This window comes from Cynocephalus volans, chromosome X (genome assembly GCF_027409185.1).
Source record: "Cynocephalus volans isolate mCynVol1 chromosome X, mCynVol1.pri, whole genome shotgun sequence".
Classification (NCBI taxonomy): Eukaryota; Metazoa; Chordata; class Mammalia; order Dermoptera; family Cynocephalidae; genus Cynocephalus; species Cynocephalus volans.
Window position 1 is genome coordinate 140,942,197 of NC_084478.1, and position 7,484 is coordinate 140,949,680.

General features: G+C 38.9%; 1 pseudogene; it reads right to left on the reverse strand.

The window, feature by feature from the left end:
• Positions 1-4,206: 4,206 nt before the first annotated feature.
• On the reverse strand, positions 4,207-5,325 carry LOC134367688 (actin-related protein T1-like; annotated as a pseudogene).
• Positions 5,326-7,484: the final 2,159 nt, after the last annotated feature.

Sequence of the window (7,484 nt, forward strand, 5' to 3'; positions counted from 1 at the left end):
ATTTTATGAATTTTACTTAATTTTATATTGTATTTTCTTGTGATTCCCCCAATTTGTTTTAAAAGGATCATTTGAATTCTTTGTAAGTAATTTCATCAATCTTTATTTCTTCTGGGTCCATTTCTAGAGCTTAATTGCTTTCTTTTGGTGGTGTCAGATTTTCTGATTTTTTGCAGTCTTTTTGTCTTTGCATTGTTGTTTGCACATTTGAGGAGATGGCCACTTTTTCTGACTTTTGCATGTGATTTCTGGTATTGTTAGATCTTTGCTATTTAATATTTGAACTTAATCTTGGGACTGCAGTTGCTTCTTATTCTGAGGAAGATTTTTAGTGAGCACCGAAAATTAAATGCTGCCCTAGAACTAAATCACTGACCTGCAGCTCTTTCCAGGTCTGGGGAAGATTTAATGCAAGCACCAGAACATAAACGCTGTACCAGAACTAAATTGTTGGCCTGCCTTTATTTTCTAGTCCGGGGAAGACTTATTTTGAGCAGTGGAACTTAAAGTCTACACTAGATCTTAAACACTGACCTCTAGTTGTTTCTGGGCCTGGGGAAGACTTAATGAGAGTACTGGAACTTAATCACTGACCTTTTAGTAGTTTCCAGGTCAAGAGAAGGCTCCACAGGAGAACCTGTGTTATGTGGGAAATTTAGCCAGAGACTCTGGCCTATAATACCTGTGGATTGTGCCTTTTGCAATGTGAGGATACCAGCCAGTCTTCTTTTTTTTTTTTTTTTTTGATTTTATTTTAAAATCCATTTTTATTATTAATTTTTTGATTATAAAAATAGCACATGCTCATAATTAATATTTTTAAAACAATCTAGATATTATAGCAGTACATAATGTTGTAGAAAATTAAAGTCCCCTATAAACACTTCACTTTTTCTCAGGATAATTTTTAACAATGTGGTATATATTCCTACATGTTTCAAAATTCTTTGATAACATTTATTATTAACATTTTAGCAAAATATAAGATTGTAGGACACATATTATTTTAAAACTATGTTTCCCCCACTTAACATTTTGGACAATTTGGTTTTTTTTGTTGTTTTTTTTTTAAAGTTTTATTTTGTCGATATACATTGTGGCTGATTATTGCTCCCCATCACCAAAACCTCCCTCCCTTCTCCCTCCACCCCTTCCCCCCAACAATGTCCTTTCTGTTTGCTTGTCGTATCAACTTCAAGTAGTTGTGATTGTTATATCTTCTCCCCCCCCCCGGTTTTTGTGTGTGTGTGTGTGTGTGTGTGTGTGTTTGTGTGTGTGTGTGTGTGTGAATTTATATATTAATTTTTATCTCCCACCAATAAGTGAGAACATGTGGTATTTCTCTTTCTGTGCCTGACTTGTTTCACTTAATATAATTCTCTCAAGGTCCATCCATGTTGTTGCAAATGGCAGTATTTCATTCGTTTTTATAGCTGAGTAGTATTCCATTGTGTAGATGTACCACATTTTCCGTATCCACTCATCTGATGATGGACATTTGGGCTGGTTCCAACTCTTGGCTATTGTAAAGATTGCTGCGATGAACATTGGCGAACAAGTATACCTTCGACTTGATGATTTCCATTCCTCTGGGTATATTCCCAACAGTGGGATAGCTGGGTCGTATGGTAGATCTGTCTGCAATTGTTTGAGGAACCTCCATACCATTTTCCATAGAGGCTGCACCAAATGGTCCAGCCAGTCTTCTAAACATAGTGCTCCCACTGATTGGAAGGCAGAGCACCTGTCACTATCCAGGTGCCAGTCGCTGTGATTAGCAACCTCACACTTTGTCTCCAATTCACACAATGTTGTTCAGCCTACACATTTCCAGTGCTTCCTGTGGGCTGGAACTGAAGTGGGCTTCCTGTGATGATACCTAGACCTATGCAGAGAAGAAGAGCCCACCCCTAATTCCCACCTACCACCTCAGAAACCATAGTCCAGGGGAATTCCCTGTGATTTGTGTTATGCCCATTTGGGAGAGGAGGTGGCATGGCCTCAGACGACCATTCCTCTTACCAGTCACAGCTTTTCTCACTTCTGCAGCCCCAAGAGGATTTTCTCCTTTTTCCATGAGTTCTGGAAAATTCAGTGTGGTATTCTTGCCTTGGAATAGTTTTTAGCAGTAATTTTCTGTTGGTGAGTGATGCTGGTGTCCTCCTATTCCATCATATTGGTGACATGACCCAAGACTATCTATACATTTCTTACTAATTCCAACCTTAGCTGTAGTCCAGTTCTTTACATCTAGCACTTTGTTACTATTCACTTTTAACTAGTTTGTGATTTTTATTACAACTGTTTCACCCATTAGCTCTTTAGCAGCATCATTTAATATTTCCAAATGCAGGAGTTATTTAAGTATTTTTATGATTTTTTTAAAGGCTTTTGCAAGCAAAGTTTATTCAGTTGTAACATAAAGATTCTAAATTTAATTAGTATTTTTTCTGAATACTGCAAGGATTTAAAACTCATCCAGTACTCATAATTTATATCATTTTGTATTACAGAATATTAATTGTCTATTTTAGACTTAAAAATTTATACAGTCAATATTTTTAAATTTACCTCCATTTTCAACATTTTTAATGTTCATAATTTATTCTTACATGGTATACGTCTTATCCTGGGATTGTTTCTATATGCCTTAAAATAATCAAATAAAATATTCTTTGCTAAAATGGTCTGTGGATAGCAAACACTTTCAGTTATTGTGAGAAAATAGCTTTGATTTTTTTTATTTTAGCAAAAATTCCTTAAAATACTTTTTCTGGGTATATAATTTTATACTGACAGTAATGATTTTCTAGCTTTCTTTGAAAGTGTCATACCACTATCTTCTTGTCGAACTGTGGATTTGATGAGTTATATATAAACAGAGACGAGCTGTTAAACTACCTCTCTCAAATAAATATAAAAATAAAAAGAGCTAATATATATGGATTTGTAGTGCTTGAAAAATTTGTGTGGCTGTTTTCAAGCTAGTGATGTGACATCCCTGAGCATAGAGTTGGGAAGACATGTGCATAATATGATATTTTCTTTTCAGATAAATGGTTTTATTTCATTCAGGCTGATTTTTTTTAACATGATCCTTGACCCTTTCTTTTTAATCCCCCACTTTTCTTCCACCTTGCAGTACCTCTCATTACATTCTTGCTCAACAATTTGTGTAAACACCATGGTATTTATTATTCTGTATATTTGATGAAATGCTTATAGTTCTACAAAAGCACACATTTCCTTATATATGTACATACCAATTAACATAGACATACAAATACGTTTTCTAAGCATAGTGGGAAAGGACCATTGTTTTGATCACCAAAATAAACAAATATTATTAGACTTCTCTGCATTTTCTATTTCTCTCCCAATAATATATTGGGGAAATAACACTAAATTAATAAGAAAAATAAGTTTATGCATAATTTATTCCACAATTACCTTGTTGATTCCCATTAAATTTTTCCAGGATTTTACCCTTAACAGAATATTATATAAAAGTAAATGCAATCAAACAAAGAAATTAATAATCCAGTAGAGGTATTGATTTTTAATGCCCCAACTGTAAGCATGACCCTGAGTTTAGAGAGCCTTAAACAAATGGCGACTTTTGTGCCCAACTCTTTTCTTAATTCTATTTACTGCCTAATCTTATAACATCAGAAGAAGAGCCCTATTGTGCTAAATAAAGACCAATGCAGTGAGAGGGCTTGTTGAGCCCTAAGAACGAGAATGGGCTAGCAGTCCTGCTTTTGCTTCCCTCCCTTCCCCATCCCACATCTGTTGCGGTAATTGTGTCTCCTGTGCACTGTGTCTATTAAAATTACTTAAGACACTGGTTTAAAATGATGATTCTAGGGACCCTACTGAATCAAGCACCTAGGCCTGATGCCCAGACAGCTTTACTAAAACCTTGTGAGGACACAGCCTCAACAAACAACCTAAAGCTTTTTAAGAAAAAAAAAAAAAAAAAAAAAGGCCACTTAAAAGGTCCATAGGACAAGAAGCATAGACTAGAACCATTTATAATTTATGACAAAAATCAGAAATTACTCTGTTGCTACCAAGAATGAACTGAAATCTAAAATGGCAAAACTCTTTTACTGAACATCCTGCTGAAGCCCAAGGGACAATGTCACCTCCTGCTGGTAGTCCTCTAATCTGTCACTTTGAGCTTTCTTGTGTGTTCAGGGATCTTTAAAAGCATCTTCTATGAACCACAGATGCCCCAAACTCCTTGAAATCTGCAGAGGTGACCCACATCTGCTTGAAACTGCTCACAGAAGTCAGGATGGATGCACCAATCTGGGCAGAGAAACATCTGTCAGGAGAAGCCATGATCTTGATGGGGGTCCATTTGAAAGCCAGCTGTTCAACTTCTTTCATAAGCCTTTCCTTCAGCCCAGGGAAGAGAGTGGTGCCCCCAGACAGCATAATCTCTGCAAAAAGTTTCTTCTGGTTGTCCCTGTCACACTTCATGATGCTGCTAAAGAAAATTTTTGACAGCCCTGGATTGTGGATGCCCAGCTGGTCAGGTGCAAAAAGAACCTCAGGCACCTGGTACAGCTGTTCCCCAATTTGTATGACATTCCCGTCTGGCAGTCTGTATTCCCTCAGGACCTCCTCAGGCGTCTTGCATAGCTCTTTTTCTGGCTCCAAGGCAACATAACATAGCTTCTTTTCGATGTCATACACCAAGGCCTCGTTGAGTGTGCCAGGGAAGATACATCCACTAGCAAAGAGGAGCTGGGTGAGGTGCTCTGTGATGTCCCGCCCTGCCAAATGAAGCTTGGTGACTGCATGATGCAGGCAGAAACCCTCAAAGATGGGGATAGTGCAAGTGACCCCATCCCCACTGTCCACCACCAGGCCTGTGACATAAGCAGAGACATAGAGTGCTACCACTGCATGGTTGGACAGGTAGAAAGTTCTCAGACATCATTTCTGCAGTCTTTTCCAAAATCTCCAGTAGATTCAAGGAGGGCTCAGTCATGAGTACTGGCTGTTGGCAGGGTTTTACCACAGCTTCCATTCAAAAATATGCTCCCAGAGTTTCTCCATGTCATCCCAATGCATTATCAGTCCATGCTCAATGGGGTAGTGCAAATATAAGGCCTTGTAACTGTGCAAGGTTGTTCCCCCCACAAAGCACTTCTTTGTATTGGCTCTAGCTGATGGCATGTTAAATTTAGGATGACCCAAGACAGACTTGATGACATGATGGGGTCCAATCTCTCCAGTCAGGCCTGCTTTGCAGACTCCAGAAAAATTGTCTAAAATCACAGCTGGATCATCTAATATGTGTGGATCAAACATGTCTGTATCATGCTTTTCTGGACTTCACCAGAATAAATAACTCTTAGGCCACTCTGTGAGAAAACAGGCACCTTTGGGATTCCATAGTTCTCAGATTGTCCCCCAGGCCGAGCTAGAAGGCTGTCCCTAATCCACCCAAATGCCCCTCCTCAACCCATGAATCCTGTCTCCCTTCTGGTGGGCCAGGGCCTGCTGAGACAACTTCAGTGATAATTACCTTTTATGTAACAATGTAGCCATGGCAACAATTGTTCTTAGTGAACATCAGAGGGGCGGGGTCTCTGAGCCACCAGTACTCCCTACTTGGTGAGACATTAAGCAGAGGGAGGCAAATTACATCTACAGATAGCTTTGGTAAGCCTGTGAAACCACAGCAGAGGCTTAGTTTTAGAATAAAGTGAAGCTGAAAACTGTTGTTTTGTCCCAGAGAACTGCCTTCTCTGTTCTGCTCAGCTGCTGCATGGGGACACACACACACACACACACACACACACACACACACACACACACACACACACACACACACACACACACACACACACACACACACACACACACACACACACACACACACACACACACACACACACACACACACACACACACACACACTCTCTCACTCACTCCCCTTCCCTTTGGAAGGAGAGATACTAAGCACTAGGTGCGGGTCCGGGTCTGAGTAGGGATGCCTGCAACTCAGTGTAGCAAACACTAAGAATGTTTTTTTCCCCTTGTATTTTTTAAGCATCTTTAGTGAGAAAAGTTTCACACATCATAAAACTTATCTATTTAAAGTGCACAGTTCCACAGATTTTAGTATATTTACTCATATCTGCATATGTTACAATCGTCAATTTAGAATATTTTCATCACCTCAAAAAGAAAACCCCTACCTTTTGCTATCACTCCCTCCTCAGACCATCCCCCAGAGCCTTAAACAACCACTAATATATATTCTATCTTTATAGATTTATCACTTGTGCATATTTTTTGTAAATGGAATGATATAATCTGTGGCCTTTGTGAGTGGCTTCATTCAATTTGCGTAATGTGTTCAAGGTTGAGTCATTGTTTGGATATAAAACACATTTTGTTTTTCCTTTCATTTGGATTGTTTGCACCATTTCATTGTTATGAAATAAGTTGCTTGAAACAAGCTCGTACATGTTTTTTTGTGAACTTATTTTTTCATTTCTCTTGGTTATATACCTAAAAATGGAAAAGCTGAATCATATGACAACTCTATTTTTAATTATTTTACAAACTGTCCGTGTGTTGCCCGAGCTGTAGGTGGGTTCTCTACATGCTTGCCAACACTAATCAGTATCTGACTTTTTGATTCTAGGAATCATAGAAGGTGTAAAGTGACATCTCATCACAATAGCATCACTTCACACCCACTAGGATGGCTGTAATAGAAAAATAAAATATACCAGGTGTTGGTGAGGATGTGGAGAAATTGGATCCCTCGTGCATTGCTAGCGAGAATGTAATATGGTGCAGTCACTGTGGAAAACAGTTTTGCAGATTGTACAAAAGTTAAACACAGAATTACATTTTGACATAGTGATTCTACTTCTAGGTATGTATCCAGAAAATGGAGAGCAGGTGTCGGGCTGGATCACAGATCCTCTACCCCTTCCTGTGCAGGCCATGAGTCAGGTAATTGAAAGAAGTTTTCACAGCTTTATGCGAGACTGACATACCTTATTCTTCAGATGTGAGCTTTACAGGCATGCTTTATCCTCAGACACAAGCTCTGCCAACCAGCGGTTCAGAGCAGTTATTTTTGTACTCTTAGTACTAAATAGCGGCCACAAGCCAAGAATTACCTAATTACAACAATCATGTTGAATCAGTAAATGGGCACACATAGGCAGTTACACTACTTTTATAACTTGTTTCTGGTGAATGTGCTGAATCTTGCCCATTTGTAACAGATGTGAGGCAAAAGATCCTGACTAAACTTTTCTGCTTTCCTTAAAATCCACCCCTTCAGGGTCACTCACCATACAATCTACACGTTTGATCTTCTTCATGTTCCGCTAGCAAGGATAGATGACCCTTGCATTCATAGGCCACAGCAGCAATGTAGGATACAGCAACATGCTACTAAAATACAAGTGCTCCCTCCCAGATCAGCGAATGTCCATCTCCAG